Source organism: Pleurodeles waltl, chromosome 7, assembly GCF_031143425.1.
Source record: "Pleurodeles waltl isolate 20211129_DDA chromosome 7, aPleWal1.hap1.20221129, whole genome shotgun sequence".
Classification (NCBI taxonomy): Eukaryota; Metazoa; Chordata; class Amphibia; order Caudata; family Salamandridae; genus Pleurodeles; species Pleurodeles waltl.
Window position 1 is genome coordinate 1363869195 of NC_090446.1, and position 24140 is coordinate 1363893334.

Genomic DNA, 24140 nt, shown 5'->3' on the forward strand with positions numbered 1-24140 from the left:
TAATATTAAAGAATAGAAACTATAAGGAAAATTATGTATTATATGGTGTGGTTGTGTGACCTCACTCTGTAATAAACTCACAAACCTGTCTTGGCTCCAGTCAGACCTGTTTGAAAAACTTTAGCCAACGCTGGGTAGCTGTGGCGTGGAACAGCCAGGCTTTGTCACTGAAACATGTGCAAAGAATTTAGATGTACCAAAACAGTTGGATAGGAGAAACACGATACATAGAAAAACCATCACCAATTTGTAAAAATGTGTTTTATTATTATAAATTTTTAGACACCAGAATAAACAAAATACACTGGAGGATTCTGGAAATATAAGTTATTGAGCAAATAATAAATCACTGCTTTTCATTCAAATCGCAAAGAAACATTGGTAACAACTGTGGTTAGCAGTTACTTGGAAAACTATTAAAAACCCTTGTAAAGTTGGGTTCAGCTAGTCCAGCCCAACTCTGGCATGGAGCAAGTCACAGGGAGGCAATGAGGCTTAACAGGGCAGTTACCTTGCAGTCAGAGGAGTTTCCAGTCCAGTTCCAGGCTCTGTGGGAGAATGGCCAAGGACCTCAATGGAGGGACCTCGTGCAAGCGATACAGGAAGCTGATGATTCTGAGGATTCTGATCTAGTGATGAGGGTCTTTCTGGGGCCAGGCCTTGGTCCTCAAACACAGTGGGATGATTTGGCCACAGGTGTTGATGTCCTTAGAAGTCTAGTTGAAGTCAAACCGAAAACCTGTTGCCACTGGTCTGCTGGTGTCCAGTTACAGTGAAACCAGTGGTTCCCTTTAACTGAGGCTAGTGTCCGTCTTGTTTTTTTTTAAATTGCACTCCAACAACTCTCTCAGGCCCAGCAGACTTTAGTGCAACATTTGCATGTCGAGATTTGATCTCCCAGTCTGTGCTTCGGTGGTCAGTGGCTGTCAAGCAGTTAGTGGCTACCAACTTGTCAAGGCAGGGTTCTTCAGCTTTTGTGGTGCTGGAGCTGTAACAGAAAGTCAGCCAGTGACTCTCTGAGTCACTTCATCTCACTGGGGCTAAAGGACAACTTTTCCTTGAGCAGTCTAGTCTTTGCTAGCCCAAGCAGGTGCAATCTTTAGTACAGCTTCTCTTTCGGGGTCCATGGAACAGTAGGTATGTCCTTCGTTGGTCTGCTCTCCAGCGCAGATCTGAGGTCTGGATGCCACTTTCATGCCTTGAACGTGCCCTGGGGATGTGGTTACTGCTTGCCAATAGGCTACTAGCCCCCTCGCCTGATGACGACTTCCTGTAAAGTGAAGCATCCAGCTATACCAGAATGGAGTAATCTGCCTACTTCTAAGATAGCAGAACCTTTCTCGCAGGTGCGTGGAGCTTGGTAGCCCAACCTAGAGATGTAGCCACCTAAGGGCTACACCCCCCACAGGAAAACTGTTATTTTGATACCTCGAAGTACCAACATTAGTAGTCCAAGAGCTTAGTTGTCAACATGTAACCATATGCTCGCCAATGGGGCCGCTAGCCTTTCTACTGCAAAAATTACAATTTGGGTTTTTTGCTGGTATGACATATTAAAAGGTCTGGAGTTTGTTATGACCTAAAACGTCAAAGTCGAGTTAGCCATCTGAAAGCTGCCCAGCCAGTAGAGACAGGCTGGAAGTATTGCTCTGATTTATCACACTCGTAGTGGCACAATAAGTGCTGTAGTGTACGTGGAGTACTTTAAGACCCTGGGTCCTGGGTACAGGTTTTTGAAAGGAAATGCTGTAGGATGTCACTTTTAGAACACACAACAAAATGTAAATACATGCAATGAACTGTACACATTCAGCAGTTAGGAAAGCAAAAACAAAACCCATGTCTTGTAATTCTGAGGTGTGATGGAAGCAAAGATTTTAATAGGATCAAAACAAACCAAGACACTTTGTGCACAATTGCTAAATATTCACTGAACGCCGATTTCCACACATCATTTGTGTACAATATATTATCAGTAGAACTACGTCAGTGCTAATTTAGTGGCCATTTCAATGGAAAATGTGTTGTCTGTATATGATAGCGCAATACCACAGCACATCTGATAAAGACTTCTAGCTGCAGAACCCTTAACTTAGAATCATCCACAGACATCACACTGAATTCGGAAACTTTTTGTGAGCAGTACAGCTGCATGCCTGTAGACAGTGTTATTTGTCTGTGCATGGCACCGTCGGCACCTGAAGTGATGTGCACAGCTCCTATATAGGTGCACCCCAGAGTGCTGACATCAGTTCTTTTCTTTTTACGCCAGTCAGTGTAGGTTCAGAGAAGAGCTACCCCAGGTCTTTTGTGACTGATCTTTTTGCTGACTTTTTGCCAATAATTTTTCTAAGAGTTGTCCTGATGTGTCAGTTAGGTCCACTAGGAAAGCTGGTTTTAACCCTTCTGGCTCCTGTCATGGGCAAATGTCAGTGACAGACCCAGACATTTTATGGTCTCTTGGGCCTGCACTCACAATCCGAGGACTTGCGCCGATTGCCATGCACCACAAGGCCTTGAGGGAGTGGTCCCTCAAGTTCCTCAATCTGTGATGCTGCAATGGTCCCAATCTTGGTTGAGAGGAAGGTCCTGAGATCGTTCGCGGAGCCATTCCAGGCTTTCATCGTCACAGTCAAAGTTGTTGGGGAAATCAGCTAAGTCCCACAAGAGGAAGAAGAGTAAGCGGTCAAAGAGGTATTTGACTTCATCCAATCCTTCAAAGTCTTCCAGTGACACGAGGTGTGGTTAGTTTTACGTATATTTTGCGCATAAGCTTCAGGCTTTAGGCCTTTGTGCACTTTGCCCTGAATGTATTTTATTCATTTGCTGACAGCTTAGAGCCTCTCTGCACTTTGCTCTAAATGCTTTTTATTAGGCTTCGTACTGTTATTTTACAAAATAGCCAGTTCTACGGTGTTGTTTTTCATTCATATCACACTGTTTTGCCTACTTCAGCACTGGAGTTCTTCATAACATATTCACTCTGTGCTTCAGTCAAGGATACAGTCTGGTACATTGCCGATAGACGTGGTAGGAGTTTAGATTTGGCATTCCTGCGTAGGGACATTTTGTGATCACGATGACATGTTAGTTATAAAATCACTTCCTTGTCCCAATACATGCAAGAGGGAGATTCCGACCAGAGACCCACAACTAGACGCTGACTGCCTTGTTGCAGATGCTGAACCAGATCACAGGCCTTTGCTCAGGTATGAGGGCTTATGTCTCCCCGGTGATTCGGAAAGGCAAGCTAGAAGCTTAACATGCTGTGCTCTAAATAGAACAAGCAGAGGGAGAGTAGAAACTGTTAGGCACTATGATAGCTTTGTTCTTATGTTTTACTCTCCTGGTGACTATTTCAATCCTACTGTGTTGTATTGTTCTGGTTATTGCGGCTCACGCCTTATTATCTAAAATACAGTCGTTTTATTAAAACATTATATAAAACTTATACTGTCTTTGTCATTTGTATATGAGATCATATTGTAAATGAGAGAGTTGGTTTGGATCTGAGTGACCACGACTTCCCTGAGAAGTTCCAAAGATGTCATGCGCTCGGCTGCCCAATCATTTCTTCCCCGTGGGAGAAATGAGGCACTGCTAGTTAGCGGAGCAAAAACTGGATTTAGGATGACAGAGTTCCTTACACGTGGGTCAGACTCAGTCCCCCACACCGTTATCGATCCTGCTGCCTAGAAATCCAGTAGTCTCATTTAGGATAATGAGAGCCCACGCGACATGGCGCCGCCAACGATTGGTCTGGCTCTAATGTTTGGGTCCGACTGACTCTCTCGGTCTCATATATATTTTGACTCCTCGGTTCCGTACGCGGAGACGTCCGTGGGGCTGAGGGTTTCCGCCACCACGGGATAGGTACGTCCTATTGCTTAGTGGTTGGTTGTTCAAGCTTGAACTTTGAAAGGGAAAACCCCGATATTGGTGTGCCTTCTCTGATCTAGAGCTATTTTTTGCAAATGGCGAATCCTAATGTAGTGAATATAGCAATCAATATGCGTCACCCGCTCACAGGACATCTGATAGCACATGGACTAACAGTTCAGGGGGGTCCGGTCACTTTTGTGGTGGACGCCCATGCAGCCTATAGGACAGAACTTTTTTATTCTTGGGTCGCATTTCCAGCAGTTGATGGGGGACAAATACTTTTCACGAATACACTGTTGCGAATGCCCCTGTACAATACAGGGCTTACGCTTATTTAGAGATACCTCTATCTTATCAAGAACACCATAATTGGCTTGATGGCGCCCTCCCACATACAGTAGCACAAGTGAGGTTAGGTCCGTTGAGTAATGATGGTCCGACCTGGCCTTTATTCGCTACTTACACACCATATCCTGCGGTTGCAAATTTGGCAGTGGCTGAAGTGCGTCGTTTATATATAGACTTAGCTACAACATACAGAAGACTGGTTCAGTTTGTGATGCAGACATTAAATACTAATGCAGCGCATGCTGCTCCGGCGCGCCCACAAGCAGTGGTTCCGGGAATCAATCCGGCCACTGTACACTCAGTTATGGGTAAAGTACCGGCTAAACGTGAGGAAACTCCATTTTGGCTGGCGCAAAAAATTAATACGCTGGAAGCAGTATTTCCCCATGTGGGACCTCAGGATAAACATAGAATTTTGACGATGTGTTTGCCGTATGGGATGGTTCCTCCGGTGGACCTTTGTAATACCTGGGGCACGGTGTTTCCCGCGCTCTACACTACAGCACACGGTACGCCGACTTTAGCTAACTTACCGGAGGTGCTTAAACAAATTCAAGATGAATATGGGGCTGCCCCTGCCTTAGATTTGGGCATGCAGTTAATGGGCAATTTTGCAGCAGTTTCTTCTATTATTTTGAGTAATCTCAAGGGAGAGGCAGTAGCACTAGCAGTGCGAATGCGTCTTCGGGATGTTCCGCAGATTGATCAAGAGCAGGAACTTCCGAGAATAATAGCTGAGACATATTCAAGTATTGGTCGCGATAGCCTAGGGGCTAGACCGCAGAAACCCCAATTGCAGGGTAAAAATAATAAAGATAATGCTAAGCAACAGCAACCTGAGGGTACAAAAAAGCGCTGGGAAAAGAAACAGCAAACACCTAAAAAAGATGGGGGACAGTCTCCGCAACCGGAGACCCCGCAGAATAGGTATAATCTCAGGAATAGGGATAATTTGAAGACGCCTGATAGATATCAATATACTGATACATGCCAATCTCGTTCCTTTCAGGACTCCTCAGAGAAGAGAAGTGAGAGAGGTGGGCGGTCAGAGCGGAGGATGGAGTACGTGAAACCGAGACAGGATTCACAACGCTCAGCGGAGGTTTCTGTTAAACAAGAAGAGAAACCGCTGCAACAAAAACAGCAAAGAAAAAAGAAAAAAGTGGCAGCAGTCTCAGTTAGACATGCCGCTCAAGAAGAGAGTTCTCTTGACGAACAAGACATGGGCGTTAGCACTGTTAGACAGCGCGGCAGAGGTCACAATAGTTCGCCGGAGTCTTCTAGAGCATCTGGAGGTGAAAGCAACTGATGACTTCATACAAGTCGAAACGGCGGATATGCGAGTCTCTGATCCTGATAGGGTATATCAAGTGACTCTACGATTAGAAGGGGACATTGACCGCATTGTACACACCATCTTTTGGGACCATGTGGTAAAATCATATGATGTTCTGTTGGCCGAACAGGATTGGCCACCTGACTTTGTTCGCGACTGTCCGGTTGGGGAGGATGTTATTGTACCTTCCTTCTCACCACTTGTTCCGAGAGAGCTAGCGGAGTCCTATGGTAAAACATGGGCTCTAGCACAGGCTCCCGCCCTATATAGAAATAATATGGGGTGGGATAGACAATCACCTTATCATGTAATTCCAATAAAGGGCACACCTCAGCCACAGCCGCAGTATCCTATTAAATTTGAGGCAAGGGCATCGGTTCGGAAAATTCTTTCACAATTAGAGTACCAGGGTGTAATTGAGCCCTGTGTCTCGCCGATGAATAATCCCTTATTTCCGGTTGCTAAACCGGACCATTCATATAGGATAGTGGTGGATTACAGACATTTGAATAGTCACACACGCACATATGCAATACAGAATTCACATAGCGCAGCGCTTATGAACAATATAGTGTGTAAGAAATACCAAACAACTTTGGATATCTCGAATGGATTTTTCTGCCAAAATATAGCGCCCGAAAGTCGGGACTATACCAGTTTCAGTGCGTTTGGCTCTCAGAAAATTTTTTGTCGTTTGCCTCAGGGGTATAAAAATAGCCCAGTACTGTTTGCGGCTCGTGTGACTGAAATGCTGCACGAGTTGGACCCTGAAGCGTTATCATATGTTGATGACATATATTTGACAGACGATGAGATTCTGCAACATCTAAGGTGCTTATCGCGCATTGTTGGGGGATTTGCTGATATTGGCTATAAGTTTAATTTTAAGAAATCAAAGATTGCCTTCCTCAGCGTCATTTTCCTGGGATATGAGTTATCGAGTGAGGGCAAGAGCCTGGCGCCACATTTTTTGGAGAAATGTGCTTTATTGCAGCCTCCTAATACAGTTCGGAAGCTCCAGTCATTGTTGGGGTTTCTGAATTTTGGCAGAACTTACATTCCTGATTATGCTACGCGTATAAAACCCTTATACGAACTGATTCGCCCAAATTTTTCGAGTAGATTTTGGACGATTGAGCATACACACATACTGCGAGAGTTACAGACTGATCTCTTAGCAGTTAAACATTTACATACACGGGACAATAAGACACATTTAGTCATCAGGGTGATACCTGGGGCTGTTGGGTTTACGTATGTCACCTTTAATGAGGGTGAGACAGTCCCGATTGCATACAAGTCCCACTTGTATTCTGCTGCAGAACAACAATTTGCACAGACTGAGAAAATACTCACTGCAGTACAGATGGCTGTGATTAAAGAAAGACCGCTTGCCCAGGGTCAACGCATCATTGTCGTTTCCCCGATTCCGGCCTTAGAGGCTGTTACAAAAGCGAGTGTTCCTAATTCGAAAGCTTTACACCCGCGATGGATACAATGGGCTACGTCTTTGACAGCCACTGATGTAGATTATATATTTGACCCTAAACTGCAGACTCAAGAATTTCTTCAATATGAAATAGAGTACCCAGTTCCTGCTGGCACATTGCCTATTGACCAATATCAAGTGGTCATGTATACCGATGGCTCTGCGCAACCGGCGGTTGGGACTAAACAACAGTATTCTGCTGCATGTGCGGTGCTGAGCGGCACTATGGAGGGGGATGTGTTCTGCCCCCGACATACTTATACTAAAACCTTGGGAAATTGCACGGCGCAGCTGGCTGAGCTCAAAGCTCTATTGTTAGCGTTGGAGCACGCGGATCCGGCGATTTTGACATTGCTGGTCTGTGACTCCTACTACTGTGTTCAGTCTTTCAATGAATATCTGCACTATTGGAAGTTGAATGGGTTCAGAGATTCTAAAGGCAACACCATTAAACATAAATTGTTGTGGGGTAAGGTTGCGGATCTGAAAGAAACGTTTCCTAAGGTCCATGTTGTGCATACACTTGGACACCAGCGCGTTGGAATACACGTTGCTGGGAATACTTTGGCTGATGAAGCTGCAAAGTCGGCAGTGGCTGTCGCCACTGTAGCCGCAGTGACTCGTTCGAGTTCCAAACCAGACACAGAGATTTCGGCTGCCATAAAAGCTACGGCTGATGGCACGCCATTTCCTAAAGGATTTCCTTCAAAATATAGTTACTGCTTGAGTGGTGCGCTAAATGCTGTTGTTAATATTCCAGGCATTGGTGTACGTGAATTACCCAATAAAATTGAGAGACCTCGATTAATTTCTGCAGCACATGAAGGGGTGGCATCTGCACATGCTGGTGTGGCTGCCACGATTTCACTTTTACAGGCTCGTTACTGGTGGCCTGGTCTCTATAAAGAGACAAAGAAATATGTCCTTTGTTGTGACATTTGTTAACAGATTAAAGCTTCGTCGGCTAGACGCCTGCAGCAGACGCCCCTTCTGATTTCAAATAGACCTTTACAGTGTGTGTACTTGGATCATTGTGGTCCGCTGACACCAGATAGTGCATACAAATATATTTTGGTTGCTGTAGATTCGTGCTCCAGATTTGTGTGGGTCTGGCCACAAAGCTCGGCTGACGCCAGGACTGTTATTAAAGATTTGCGTATCTTTGTCGATACATTTGCAGTTGCGGCTTTTCATTCGGACCAGGGCCCTGCTTTTGCCTCTAAGGCATTCAGGGACACCATGGCTTCGTTGGGGGTCCAGCTCCAATTCTCGTCTCCATTTCATCCCGAGGGAAATTCTGTCGTGGAGCGTTTAAATCGTGATTTAAAGCAATCCTTAACGGCCAGGGTTATAGGTACGGGTCGTAGTTGGCTAGCCCACCTGTATGGAGTACAGAGAGCACTTAATAACTTGCCTAGACGGTCACTGGGGGGTCGTACTTCATATGAGTGCCTGTTTGGAACACAAATGTATGTTCCTGATCTAGATGGTCCTGGTGTGGAGGCGGCAGATACGCTCTTTGACATAAATGATCGTGTCACTGTTTTGCAGGATTTACAACAATTCCGTGAAGATAACTCTTCTGCAAGTGCTGCTTCCACAGGAATTAAGGATGAACCAGTAACATCTACTGGTTGGATACCCAGGATTGGGGATCTAGTGCGTGAAAAGGTCGCAGTGAAAAAAGAATTTGGTCCTTCTTATCGAGCACCTGTCCCTGTGTTAGGGGTGAGCGGCACGAGAACTGTGATTTTACCGCCGCTGCAAGAGGCCAAAGGAAATCGCTTTGTTTCCATTGATAATGTCAAGTTACAACATGTGGCCGATTCTGCACAGCAGACCAAGAGGGACACCCAGTAGTTCCGGAATCCCTCTCACTACTGGGGAAGAAGTCCCGCTGCAGGTGATTTACACCGACACTGTTTCCTCTCCGAGCTTGGGGAGGGTGGAAGATGATCTTGCGATTGTTCCACAGACAACGATTAATATGGAATCTTTTGATCAAGTTGCTGTACGTTTTACTGATGTTTCTGAACATGTGGTTTATAGCGTGCCTAGGAGAGAGCCTCCATCTGCTTCTTTGTTCACAATTGCACCTTTTGCAAGGACTGCCTCTGGCTGCTTCAATGATGCTGATGATGCAGTGTCCAGCTCCTCGTCCTCAATATCTTCTGTCCGAGGTCCACGTAAGCTGCTGGATTGTCTTAAACGCACATATTTTGTTTTTCCTTGGAACTATTTGTGGCTTTCTATGGCTGTAATGACAATTTTTTTATGGTTGGGATTTGTGGTTATTTTTTTTCTAGTAATACATGGTCATTTTCTTCCTGATCGATCTGACATTGAGCACGTGGAGACTGTGTTAAAACCACATTTTACATCTCATATGGTTCGAAGAGACTTGTCCAATGTGAACATTTCTGCAATACCGATTCCGGATGGGATTGTGTGGGATAAAGTAATGTTTGATATATATGGTCCCACTGAATTGATTCAAATACCGTATGTCCTCAAGTTATCAATGAATGATATTGTTATACCAGGCATTGTTTCTGATGATTGGGATGTGAAGACAGTAGATTCTATGCTGACAGATTTGCAATATTATACTGTCTATGAAGACGAAGATGCTTACCAATTTAGAGATAATCATGGTGACATGTTTTGCTACAACTATTATGGACACCACTTTATTCATAAAGCTAGTAGCCCTAAGTCCATATTTAATTATGTGCAATGGGAACATTGCTCGACTCCTCCACAAGGGAGTTCGAAATCGTATTATGATAAATTTGCATATTTTTCTGGGCATAATCAACTGGATGCTAAGTCTTACTATTTTAAAGTTACACTGTATTCTAATAAGCAAATGTTATTGACAGATACTAAATTATTGTATTCAAATTTGTTTGTATCTAAACTTTCGGTCGAGGGGTATGAATACTGGTTTAAAACTGTTGACTTGAAAAGTGTTTGGGGAACAAAACATTGGCAGATGCAAGGCAGGGATACGTTATTTAGAGCATGTCTTATCCCTGTGCAGATAATTTTCCTCAATGACACAGTACAACAGACTAGCTGTTTGGGCTTGGCGACAATTAGAGAGTTGACTTTACCTAGTATACCTGTCCCTTCCTAATTAAACAACTGGCAGCACTATGTGAATGCTGCTTTTAGTGAATTTACGCATTGGGTCCAGAATGGTACGCTTAACACTTCATCGTTACATCCGGGCGGGTGGTTATTATGGCCTGTAGACACTAATCAGTGTCATCAACGTTTTGTCACCTCTTCAGGGGGGTTCAGGACTAGTAGGGCAGACCCTCGTTACATTTCACCAGAACATGCTGATATTATAACTACGTACAGCGTGGGGAAGCTTTGTCAACAATGGTTGAAGTCATCCACGCTGGATACAGTTAAGTCACATCTCAAGTTACTGTCTAATGGTACTGATTTACAAGATTTTTTGTCAGGTCCCAAGGTACCGCGGAAGAAAAGGTTTTTATATGAAGTTTATAATGAGATTTGGAAACTTTCACAACAGGAGGCTGCAGCCCGGTTGAGGCAGATTGATCAGGAAAATCTGCTGCAGACTTTGTCTGTTGTTGATAATGGCATGCATACCCTTTCTGACCGTGTTTACACGATTGACAGCATTGTTTCCTCTGCTATTGACATTATTAAATCAGACATGTCTTCTTTATATCATGGGCAGAGTCAGACACGGTCCATCATGCAGCTGGGTTGGACTCTTCAGACCTTGAAGGCGGGTCGCGTTCCATGGCAGCACATTCGTGCCAGAGAGATCTTTATCTCCTTTAATTTGACTCGTCAACAACAGTTGATGGCTAAAAAGGAAGCAACATATGTTATGTTGAATATTGAGAAATTGGAGAAACTGCCTTTCACGGTGGCTGAGATTCCGTCAGCTGAGTGGTTGATTCATGGGGTTATTAATTTGCCTATCTCCACTCTGCAATTTACTTCTTGTTTGAAGCACATTCCGGTGGGTAGATATGAACTATTGGGAGACAGTTACATACACGAGGTGTGGGAGCTTCCCTTTCAATACAGATGTGTTAATGGTTTGAGGGAGGTTTTTCTTAGCGGTATCGAATGCGAAGCTTCTGTCAGCCATTCCATGGTTTGTAAACAGCTGTCCTTGCACAGAGCGTGTAACGCTTCGATTGCTAACTTAGCTTGTTATCTGAAGGGAGTTCCAGTCCCGGTTATTAAAAACACTTTCCAGGTGCTTTCTAACGGCAGTTACATTGTTCTTAACAGCGAACGCTGCTGTGGCATGCGTGCCGGAATAGTTTACGTTGTTGTCGTCAACAAGGCTGTTACGTGCTGCGGGAATGTGTTGTTTCCCCCCACTCAAATTAGGGAGGTAGCGGACATCTGGCCTCATATTGCTACTTCCAAGGTTGATTTCGACAAGTTGAGTCGGCTGAAAGCCTTATTGTTTCAAAAGCATGTGGCCCTTACATCTGCTAGCGAGACCTACGCACTTCAGGTGGCAAGGTCATCGGCAGAGATACAGTCCCTTTTGAATACTAACTTTCCAAGTCACTTCGGTGAACTCGTGGGACGTATATTTAATGCATCCAGCACTGCTGGTATTGCTCATTTTTTCAAAGCCGTTGGTGTTGGTTTTGCTCACACCTTCTCTTCCATATTCGGTTTGATACCTTCGGCTATACACTCTATTTTCGGAAGCATTTTTGGGGGTTTCCCGATTACTTTGGCTTTGTTGGCTGGAGTCTTGCTATTGTTGCTATTTTTTCGCAATGGCTGTCCCGTCACGATGAGATCCTATATTGCTGCTCTCGTCAGCGCAGCTGTGTTGTGAACGCATGATGCAGCATTTTGGAGCTACACTCCTGGGCCATTTGGAGTGTGACTGGTCTCTGTCATTCAGACCGGTTTTGGATTGTGTGCAACCCGTGTTTCGGTGCCTTTGGTGCTCGTTTGAACATGCACTGGCTTTCTGTCTCTCACTGCAGCGCCCTCCAGTGGTCGATCCTGATCTGTTGATGTTCCCGATTAGGGCTCATTCCCAGACTTGTGCACTACGGTTGCATTTGCTTCGTGAGGCGGTTTATGAGATTCCCTTCCTGGAGGAAGATGGTATTGTCTCTTTCATTGGCGCTGCACGGGGTGCCGCCCTGAATGGTTTTGGGGCTTTGGGACACACCTGCTCCATGGTACTTTGTGGCGTGGATCTTCCGATATTAACATATATCGAAGTGGAGGAGCTCCTACGTTCTATTGCTTCTGTCTGACAATTGGATTTTTTTTTTCTTCGGCAAAATTGACACTATATTGATTTTGGCTTTATCGTCACATGTTTCCTAAATTTATGACTTTGTTGTCTTCTTACCTTGTCAAAATATATTGTTCATATTTGGGGCATGTTTTTATGTTATTGGAACCACTTGCTACCGACAAGGGGAGGGTGTAGTGTGGTTAGTTTTACGTATATTTTGCGCATAAGCTTCAGGCTTTAGGCCTTTGTGCACTTTGCCCTGAATGTATTTTATTCATTTGCTGACAGCTTAGAGCCTCTGTGCATTTTGCTCTAAATGCTTTTTATTAGGCTTCGTACTGTTATTTTACAAAATAGCCAGTTCTACGGTGTTGTTTTTTATTCATATCACACTGTTTTGCCTACTTCAGCACTGGAGTTCTTCATAACATATTCACTCTGTGCTTCAGTCAAGGATACAGTCTGGTACATTGCCGATAGACGTGGCAGGAGTTTAGATTTGGCATTCCTGCGTAGGGACATTTTGTGATCACGATGACATTTTAGTTATAAAATCACTTCCTTGTCCCAATACATGCAAGAGGGAGATTCCGACCAGAGACCCACAACTAGACGCTGACTGCCTCGTTGCAGATGCTAAACCAGATCACAGGCCTTTGCTCAGGTATGAGGGCTTATGTCTCCCAGGTGATTCGGAAAGGCAAGCTAGAAGCTTAACATGCTGTGCTCTAAATAGAACAAGCAGAGGGAGAGTAGAAACTGTTAGGCACTATGATAGCTTTGTTCTTATGTTTTACTCTCCTGGTGACTATTTCAATCCTACTGTGTTGTATTGTTCTGGTTATTGCGGCTCACGCCTTATTATCTAAAATACAGTCGTTTTATTAAAACATTATATAAAACTTATACTGTCTTTGTCATTTGTATATGAGATCATATTGTAAATGAGAGAGTTGGTTTGGATCTGAGTGACCACGACTTCCCTGAGAAGTTCCAAAGATGTCATGCGCTCGGCTGCCCAATCATTTCTTCCCCGTGGGAGAAATGAGGCACTGCTAGTTAGCCGGAGCAAAAAACGGATTTAGGGTGACAGAGTTCCTTACACGTGGGTCAGACTCAGTCCCCCACACCGTTATCGATCCTGCTGCCTAGAAATCCAGTAGTCTCATTTAGGATAATGAGAGCCCACGCGACAGAGGGAGCGTCAGAATTCCAGGCTAGCTCCGCAGTAGAGCCTGCGTCACAGCCATCTCGGTGCCTCACAGAATTTCTGGGATCCTGGAGGGACTCCTGTATAGCTATGTGAATTCAATGGTGCCATGCACCTCATACTTGGGAGGCCCATCCATTCAGGAGTGCCTGTGGGCTCTGCAGGCTCTGGAGGGGGACCTACTGGTCTTCCAGCAGCAGTTTCGCCCTCTGCGCCAGTTGGCCCCTGCAATCAGTTGATGGTCTGGGGAATGCAGGTCGATCCACCTCAACTTCCCCGATGCCTGCTCCAATGCCAGTGCCCCAGGTGTTGCCATTCCCATCCTCATCGTCATCCCTGGCTCCGTCACAGAGACGGAGCAGCATTGTCGAACACTGATTCTGGGGCCACCCGGGGGCAGAACCCCCGGATTGTAGCCTTTGCCTCATTCCTGTAGCACTGAAATTGGGGATGAATGTGAGGAACCACTGGACCCTTATAAATGCCATCCTGTTGATGAGGACACCTGGATTGAGGATCTGGCAGATGCCAGCGGCCTGTAAACCTCCCCAGACACTGGCTTGGTCTCCTCCTACCATGGCTATGGAGGGTGCCTCATTTGCCAATGACCTGGACACCATCCCAGACAGGCTTCTCCTCCTACTGTGGCTACGGAACAAGGTGCTGCTGAAGGCCTGGATCTTCATCTGCCCTTCGAAGCTGTCAAGACAAACGTCTTGACCCAGATGCTTCAACCAGGAGTCACCTAATCTGAACCGCTTCTCCCTTTAAACAAAGTCCTACTTGGGGACTCGTCCAAGTCCTGAACTAGAGCTCCTTGGAATAGGGCAATTGCCTACCGCCATTGCCCCATCCCAGGGGACCCCAGCTTCCTCACCCAGCACCCCACCTCGGAGAGCTAGGTGGTTCAAGCCTCCACTTCCATAGTAAATCCTGGCACATTCCCTACCACTCCACCGGATAGGGAATTCAAGGGCCTGGATACAGTTGGGAAGAGATGTTCTCTTCTGCTATCCTGGTTTTGCAATCGGTGATCACCATGTGCCTTTTGGGCCGATACTCCCATACAATCTGGAACTCTGTTGCACAGGTGCTGCCTTTGATCTCGGAGGCGGCCCAAGCCATACTCTTTCAAGCCATTACTGACGGGAGAGATGCAGCTATGTTCGTCATTCGATGTGGGCTGGACACGACCCACATTCTCTCAAGCCATTTCTGACGGGAAAGATGTAGCTAAATTTGCCATTCGATGTGGACTGGATACAACCGACCTGCAGGGAAGAGTGTTTTTATGGTTGGTGCCCTTCGGTGCCATGCCTGGTTTTCAAGGAATGTCCAGGCTTCACTCATGGACATGCCTTCAATGGCTCCTGCCTCTTCAGACATAAGGCAGACTCAGCACTAGAGCGCTTCAAGGACAGCAGAGCTACAGCCAGGTCCTTGGGCCTTTGCAAGGGAGCCATAGAAAGGGTTCTGGCATCAGACCTAGGAAGTGGCTGTTGTTTCTGCTACTTTCTGGTTCCAAAAAAAGGACAGAGACCTTTGTCCTATCCTAGACTTATGCCCTATAAAATGATCACACTCTCTCAAGTCCTGTCTGCCTTGGACCAAGGAGACTGGATGATAGATTTGGATGTGCAGCATGCATATTTCCAGATCCCCATCCTGGCTTCCTATAGGCTTTAGCTGCAGTTAATGGTGAGCTACGAGCACTTTCAGTTTGCCACGCTCCCCTTTGCACTTTCCAGTGCCCCTCGGGTGTTAACCAAGGGTACGGCAGTGGTTGCATCTCTTTTGCAGAGATCGGAGCTGCGAGTCCTCCCTTATCTTGACAACTGGCTAATGAAGTTGGGCTCCTCGTCCCAAACAGTAGCCTCCTACCTCCAGACTACAGTGGACCTCCTGCACTCTCTAGGTTTCACTATCAACACAGCGAAGTCATACTTGACCCTTTCTGAGTTGCTCCTTTTCATCAGAGACATTTTGGACACAGTACAGGTTTGGCTTATTCTCTCTAGCGGTGAGTCCAGGATTTTCAGGCTATGATACTGATGTTGCAGCCCCTATCCCGGATTTTGGTGAGACAGACTCTCAGACTGCTCGACCTCCTGGCCTCCTGCATCCTGCTAGTGATGCATGGCCATTGGCATATAAGACTATAGAGTGGGACCTGAAGTTCCAGTGGGCGCAGCATCAGGAGAATCTCTCTGACATGGTCCAGATCTTGGAGGGCACTGCAAAACATCTGCAATGGAGTCTGTTAAGCTGCAACAGACCCGTTTCCTTCCCCAACCAGATCTAACTGCAGTGACAGACGCGTCATTCCTGGTCTGGGGTAGCCAACTAGAGGAGGTTGTGATCAGAGGACTCTGGTCTCCATCGGAATCCGGGCTTCCCATCAACTTTTTGGAGCATCAGGCGATCCAATTTGCATTGAAAGTCTTTCTACCCTCCATCAGGAGAAGCTTGTGGAGGTGTTCATGGACAACACCACCACCATGTGGTGCTGCAACAAACAAGACAGGACGTGGTCGTGGGCCCTTTGTCAAGAGGCCCTGCACCTCTGGACATGGCTGGAATGTCAGGGAATTTCTGTGGCGGGTTCTCTGAACACCAGGGCGGAGGAACTCGGCCATCAGTTCCTAGTGGGGCAAGAGTAGTGTCTCCATCCAGAGGTGGCGCAATGTGTCTTCCAAAAGTGGTGAGAGTGTTGGTTATATCTGTATGCGACTGCTAAGGACGCGCAACGTCAGCAGTTCTGCGCGCTGGAGTTTCCAAGGCAGCACTCACTTGGAGGCGCTTTTCATCTAAAGTAGAGCTCAGGCCTCCTGTATCCTTTCTGCCAATACCACTTCTGCCCAGGTGTTGGCACGGAGAGTCTGATAATTCAAGCTGCTGAGCATGTCCATCCGTCCTCCAATCAGGTTGCCTCCTCAGGAGGCTCTTCTGCCGCAGCAACAGGAATGGGTCCTGCACCCGAACCTGTCAACGATCCTCCTTCATGTGTAAAGATTGAGCGGTGACAGTTGACAGCATTTGACCTTCCATCCGAAGTGAGTAATAAAATTTTGCCAGCCAAGCATCCCTCTACTAAGATGGTATATGCCTGCTGTTGGGGCAAGTTTATGGCCTGGTGCATAGAAAAACGGATTGACCCCCTTTTCTGCTCTTTTTTCACAGTTTATCTTTTTTTCACAGTTTATCTTTTTTTCACAGTTTATCAGTTTATCCAGCAGTGTTCTGCATTGAGCCTATTGAAGGGTTATTTGTCTTCCATATCAGCATTCCTGTGATTGCCAGATCAGCCTTCTCTTTTCAAGTCCGTTATTGTCAATAAGTTTCTAAAGGGTCTTCAACATTTTTTCCCCCAGTCTCCTTCACTATGCCTCAGTGGGAACTCAACCTGGTTCTTACCTATCTGATGTGCGCTCCCTTTGAGGCACTCCTTAACTGTTGGATTACTTACCATCAAGACAGCCATTCCTGTGGCAGTAACATCTGCCAGGAGGGTTAGTGAGTTACAGGTGCTATTGGTGCAACCTCTTTGTTACATTCTACCCGGACTAGCTGGTCCTTCAGACTTGAGCGTCCTTCTTACCGAAGGTGGTGATCCCGTTCCATGTAGGCCAGTCTACCACCCTGCCTACCTTTTATGCTTTGCATCTTCCCTTTAAAGAAAAGTAGCGACTCCACTGGCTGGACCCAAAAAAGAGCATTGTCGTTCTACTGTGGCAGCACAAAAACGATCCTGGTGGACAACCAACTCTTCGTGTGCTCAGAAAGGGAAGGAGGTGCAGAAATGGAGCATCTCACAATGGATTGTGCTCCTTATCAAAATGTGCTACGCATTGGTCAAGAAACAACCCCCTGTGGGTTTGCGTGCTCATTCCACCAAAGCCAAGGCAGTGACCACTATGTTAGCGTGTGGAGTTCCGGTCCTGGACATCTGCCATGCAGCAACGTAGGCGTCTCTGCACACGTTTACTAAGTACTACTGCCTGGACAGTCAGGTCAGTTACGGCGGGCACTTTGCCCGTTCGGTCCTGCAGGCCTTACTAGTCTAAATCAAGTTTGCAGACCCACCTGCTGAAAGGTGTTCTTAAGTATCTATTCTAATGTAAGCTATCTGCAGCTAGAAATTTCTATCAGATGAACAAGTTACTTATCTTTTGTAAGGCGTTATCTGATAGAGGCCCTGTCTATCTAGCTGCAGATTCCTTACCCATTCACACATCCTTCCTGCTCTGAAATCAGATTATAGGAAAAGGAATGCTTGCTTTTCAGGGCCTTAGTTCTACACAGCAGCGGTCAGTGTTCTTTGTAGATAACACCACCGCCATGTGGTACTGTAGAAAACAGGACAGGGTGGAGCGATGGGCCCTTTGACAAGAGACCCTACTTCTCTAGACAGGACTGGAACGTCAAGGCATTTTCTGGTGTTTCAGCATCTAGCTGGGCCTCTGAATGCCAGAGAAGATGAACTCAGCCAAAAATGCCTAGCGGATTTCAGATGGCGTCTCCAGCTGGAGATGGTGGCTCGTTCAGCAGTGTGGAGAGCCTTCGTTAGCTCTCTTTGACATCGTTGAGAACACACAATGTTAGAGGTTATGCGCGCTGGAGTTTCCAAGAGGCTCTCGCTCGGAGATGCTTTTCATCTGAAGTGGAGCTCTGGCCTCCTATACGTCTTTCCACCCATATCACTCCTGCCCAGAGTTCTCAAGAAGATCAGGAACAACTGGGTGCAAGTCATGCTTGTGGCTCCAGACTGGGCTTGGAGAGTCCAGTATCCCAAGCTTTTGAGCATGGCCATTGGTCCTCCAATCATGCCACCCTTCAGAAAGATCCTCTGTCACAGAACCAGGGAAGGGTTCTCCACCCGAACCTGTCAATAGTCCGCCTTCCACCCGAACCTGTCAATGGTCCGCCTTCATGCATGTAGATTGATCGGCAACATTTCAGCCCTCTGCCGGAAGTCTGTAATGTTATCTTGGCAGCTCGGCGTCGCTCCACGAAGGCAATGTACGCCGGCTGTTGAAGTAAGTTTGTGGCATGGTGTACGGCCAAACAGGTTGACTCCTTATCTGCACCCCTTTCCCAAGTTCTTTTGTTTATCCTTACCATGGCCCAGCGGGGCTCTGCATTGGGCGCGATTAATGGTTATTTATCTGCCCTATCCTCCTTCCTGCGGCTGCCGGATCAGCCTAACCCCTTCAAGTATCCTCCTTTAAATAGGTTCCTTAAAGTTTTCAACACTTGTTTTCTGCAGCTCTCTCCATTATGCCTCATTGGGACGTTAACTTGGTTCTTACCTTTTTAATGTGTGCTCCCTGTCAGCCGCTTTATACCTGCCCTCTTGGACTTCTCACCATCAAGATGGCCTTTCAAGTGGCAAATACATTTTCCTGGAGAGTCAGTGAACTCCTTCAGGCTGGACTCCCTCTCTACTGAGATAGAAAACACAACAGTGTTCTATCTGAACAAACAGGGAGGACTGAGGTCCAGAGCCTTGTTGCTTGAAGTCCAAACCACCTGGAATTAGGGATACAGGTAATAATCCTTTTCATGTTCACCAGAATACTTATTGTACATAGTAGAACATCTCTCCCAATGTATGGAATCTCAGAATGCTCCTGCACTGAGAGTTTGATTAACTACTCATCTCTGAATCATTTATGTATATCTGAGACACCATTTCACCATTTGTGGTTTGACTGAAGGACAGGTTGAGATGTTTTACTAAACCTCATTTCATCAACACATAATGCATTTATTTTATTCATTAATTTTCAGTTCTCTAGGGTGAACTATACAAACCAAAGGCAGCAGAGCACTTGAGGAGGGAAACAAAAAGGTACAGATTATAACAGTGGCTTTGGTAGAGACCTTAATAAATTAAAAATAATAGACAACATATTTTCTATTATTTGTGTAGAGGGAGGCGACATCTGAGAGATAATGAAATAGGTTCTATAATTAAATGGACCTTCATGTCCAGTTGGATCAAGATCCATTGAAGAAAAAATGTCCAAGGCACACGTATGTGTTAAATGACAGCAGTCCACAGATCCAAAGATGAGAAATTGTCGTATATTTATTGTAGCTTCCTTCTCCTAACACATCCACAGCAGCCAACACGTGTTTCGTCACACGATCAATCCTCGCATTGACTTCCTCAAGGCTGCAATTAATAATAAAATGACCTAAATAATATCAAACAACAAATACTTCATGGATAAGATATATAGTGATATTACCCTGCGCTCCCATAGTAGTGCTCACGATTCACTGATGTGGTGACAAAAGTAAGTAAAAAATAATAGAGTGAAAAAAGTGAAAGGAAAATGGTGGGTAATACATACGTTAGTAATATCAAGTAATATTAACACACAAATAAACATTAATCCAGAATAATATATACACGTGCTGAATCTGTGAAGCAATGGCACCCCCTACACCCAAAAAAAATAAAAAATTGCCAACCAATTAGTGCGAAAATAAACCCAATACTGCCACATTAGCAACATATTTTAGAACTTGCCTCCACTGATTCAATTAATTCTAAAGAAAACCCCTTTCTTGCCAAAATTTCCAAAAAGATTCCATTCATTACTTTCTTGCACAGAATATCTGATACATGATCATTGAATCCGCCGAAATTCAGACACCCACACAACACCGCCACACCAAAGGTCAGCGATAAACTGGCGGAAACAAATCCTCCACCTCCACGCCAACAGAAACACGCCCATGCTATTACGACCCACGAATCCATCTTTCAACTGCGGTATTCCATTGGCGGTACACACCGCCGCGCTCAAAATACACACACATCTCCAAAACACCGCCACATTGGACAATTACAAATACACACACCTGATACACATACACACACCACTCCCACACACCCAACACAATATAAAACACACACCCACATCACACACAAACCCCTACAACCAGAAATTCTGAGAGAAGGCCAGAGAGACAGCACAGCTATTGACAACCCCATCACACAGAGGCACACAACACAACACCCACACAACATCCACGCACAAAACACCACATACCACTACACTCACCACACTCATCAACACATACACCACCCCACACATCACACATAACACCCCATGTCACGCCAAAGACACCCCCGCTTCTCCGAGGAGGAGCTCAGGGTCATGGTGGAGGAAATCATCCGGGTAGAGCCACAGCTATTTGGCTCACAGGTACAGCACACATCAATAGCCAGGAAGATGGAGCTATGGCGCAGAATAGTGGACAGGGTCAACGCAGTGGGACAGCACCCAAGAAATAGGGACGACATCAGGAAGAGGTGGAACGACCTACGGGGGAAGGTGCGTTCAACGGTCTCCAGGCACAACAACGCGGTGCAGCGGACTGGCGGCGGACCCCCACCTCCACCCCCACAACTAACAACATGGGAGGAGCAAGTCCTGACCATCTTGCATCCTGAGGGCCTCGGAGGAGTCGGTGGAGGATGGGACACTGGTATGTCAAATCTTAACTATCACATCCCCAACCTACCTGCATGCTATCACACACCCCCACCCTCACACCCTCCCCTATCACCCCAAATCCTCACCAATCTACACATGACACCAAGCACCCATCCCAACACCAAGCCCTGCATGACACAACTAAGCATGGGCACCCCTCACCAAAGCATGCCCACTGCACATACCCAGAACACCCCCCCCAACCATCATCACACAAGCCCCCACACAGGAATGCCTGCACTGGGGATCACGCACACCCAACCATTGCACACCATTACACACACAGATGCAATAATCATGTGCTTATACCTCTGCAGGAACCCGAAGGAACGTCACCACACCAGAGGGTCCAGACAACACCACTCCACCCCCCAGAAGAGGCCCACAGTGACGACAGCAGCTCTTCCCCACTGGATCCTGATGACCAGCCCGGACCATCGTGGGCCTCAGGACAGTCGGTTCCCCTTGCCCAGCCACTGCCCAACACCGAGCTGCCACCCTCTGGTAACACCAGCACAGCACCCACCCAGCGGGCCCAAACCTCCCTACCCAGGACAGGTCAATCAGCGGTGTGTCCACCACTACAGGGCACCCAGCATAACCCCAACAACAACAGGGACCTGGGGGCAGTGGTAGTGGGCACACGGTCCAGGGGACGGAGGCACAGGAACACAGGGGAACTGGGAGGGCTGCTGTGCGACAGGTGGCGGACAGGCCAAGGGAACCAACACTCCACAAGGCTCTATCCACCATCATGGGAGCATACCACCACTCCCAGGAGACGATGGCCACGGTCCTGGACAAGTTGCAGGAGACCCTGCGTCTGCAGGACGAACTGTATTTGTGGTTCAGGGAGGAGCTCAGGACCATCAGCTCCGCCCTGGGCACCATCGTAGGGGTGCTGACGGACATTCAAAAGACCTTGAGGGACACCATGGCACTCCAAGGGGCCCCTGACACTAGCCAGGACGACGAACTGCCCACCACCTCCGCTGGCGCTAGTGGACAGGACGCCCCGCCACAGTACCAACACACCAGCACCCCATCCCCTGCAGACGGACAACCACCACGCAAGCGGTCCCTGAGATCCAGGAACAGGACAGAGCAAGATGGCAAGACCCCCGCCAGGAAATAAGACCACCCTGATTGTCCCCCCACTGTCCCACTTTGTCACCCTGTCCAGATTGGAACTGCCCCAGCTCCACTTCCAATGCCCAGATGGGCAGTGCACCTGTGAGACGAATAGACTGGACTCTGCCATGGACATTACTCCACCATCACCCATCACCATTTTACAACCTTCCTTGATTTTTTTTGCACTTAAATAAACACCCTTGAAAGCCAAAAAAATCTTGAGTCAGTCTATGATTTGGAACTTTGTATTATCAATTACAGTGTCATAATGGGTTACCCATTGTAAGGCTAACATACCAATGTCACACATCACAAGCCCTTGAAGGATGCAAGCAGTTGACACGTAGGTTACCACACTTGTGAAACTGAAATGGAAGGGTACAACTCAATTAACAAATAGTTAGTGAAATGTAGGTACAGGATAGAGGTAGACGTGTGAAAGTAAATGTAATTTTAAAGCAGAAAATGTTCTCACCTGTGTGTCACTGGAAATATTGCTGTATGACTGAATCCCTGTTGTCGTTTTCTTCATCCTCAGCTTCCTCCTCATCACTGTCCACTGGCTCAATAGGCTATACAGCAGCCACAACACCGTCATCTGGATCATCCTCCTGCAGAAAAGGCACCTGGCGTCGCAATGCCAAATTATGGAGCATGGAGCAGGCGATGATGATGTCGCACACCTTCTTCGGTGACTAGAATAGGGATCCACCTGTCATATGGAGGCACCTGAACCTGGCCTTAAGAAGGCCGAAGGTGCGTTCGATTACCCTCCTAGTCCGCCCATGGGCATCATTGTACCGTTCCTCTGCCCTGGTACTGGGATTCCTCACTGGGGTCAATAGCCACGAAAGGTTGGGGTAACCAGAGTCCCCCAATAGCCATACACGGTGCCTCTGGAGTTGGCCCATCATATCAGGGATGCTGCTATTCCGCAGGATGTAGGCGGCATGCACAGAGCCAGGGAACATAGCATTTACCTGCAAGATGTACTGGTCTGCCAAACAGACCATCTGGACATTCATGGAATGATAACTCTTCCGGTTTCTGTACACCTGTTCACTCCTGCGGGGGGACCAGAGCTACATGGGTCCCATCAATGGCACCTATGACGTTGGGGATATGTCCAAGGGCATAGAAGTCACCTTTCACTGTAGGCAAATCCTCCACCTCAGGGAAAATGATGTATCTCCTTACGTGTTTCAGCAGGGCAGACAACACTCTGGACAAAACGTTGGAAAACATAGGCTGGGACATCCTTGATGCCATGGCCACTGTTGTTGAAATGACCCACTTGCAAGGAAATGGAGCACTGACAGCACCTGCACGTCAGGGGGATTCCAGTCGGATGGCGGATTGGTGACATCAGGTCTGGCTCCAACTGGGTACATAGTTCCTGGATTGTGGCACGGTCAAACCGGTAGGTGACGATGATGTGTCTTTCTTCCATTGTCAACAGGTCCACCAGCGGTCGGTACACCGGAGGATTCCGCCATCTTCTCATATGTCCCAGCTGACGGTGCCTAAAAAGGACAACAACGAAGAACGAGTCACTATTCCTCCAGGTATGTACCCACAGTTGCACACAAGACTACACATGACAAAAAAGCCTTCCTGTATGTGTGTTGAGTATAGGCCTAGCTATGTGTGACGCAGTAGTAAATGAAGCCAGGTGGGCCCCTGAAATGGCGGCTGCCTGACCTCTAAACTGGGACAATGGGATTGTGGGGTAACTGCGCTGGCGTTGCACATGGTCGCGGTAGGCGGTCGTAGACCGCGACGCAATGCTGCATTGGTTAATATTGGACCCTATGGGTCCCAGGAGCCAATGAGCAGGTGCGCCGGCGGTGATGATGCGCACCGCCGCGGACGTCACCGCCGCGGTCGCCACTGCGATTTTCTATCTGTTTAATCACTAGATACCTGACCTTCGACAGGAGAGGACCTCCACTGCTAGT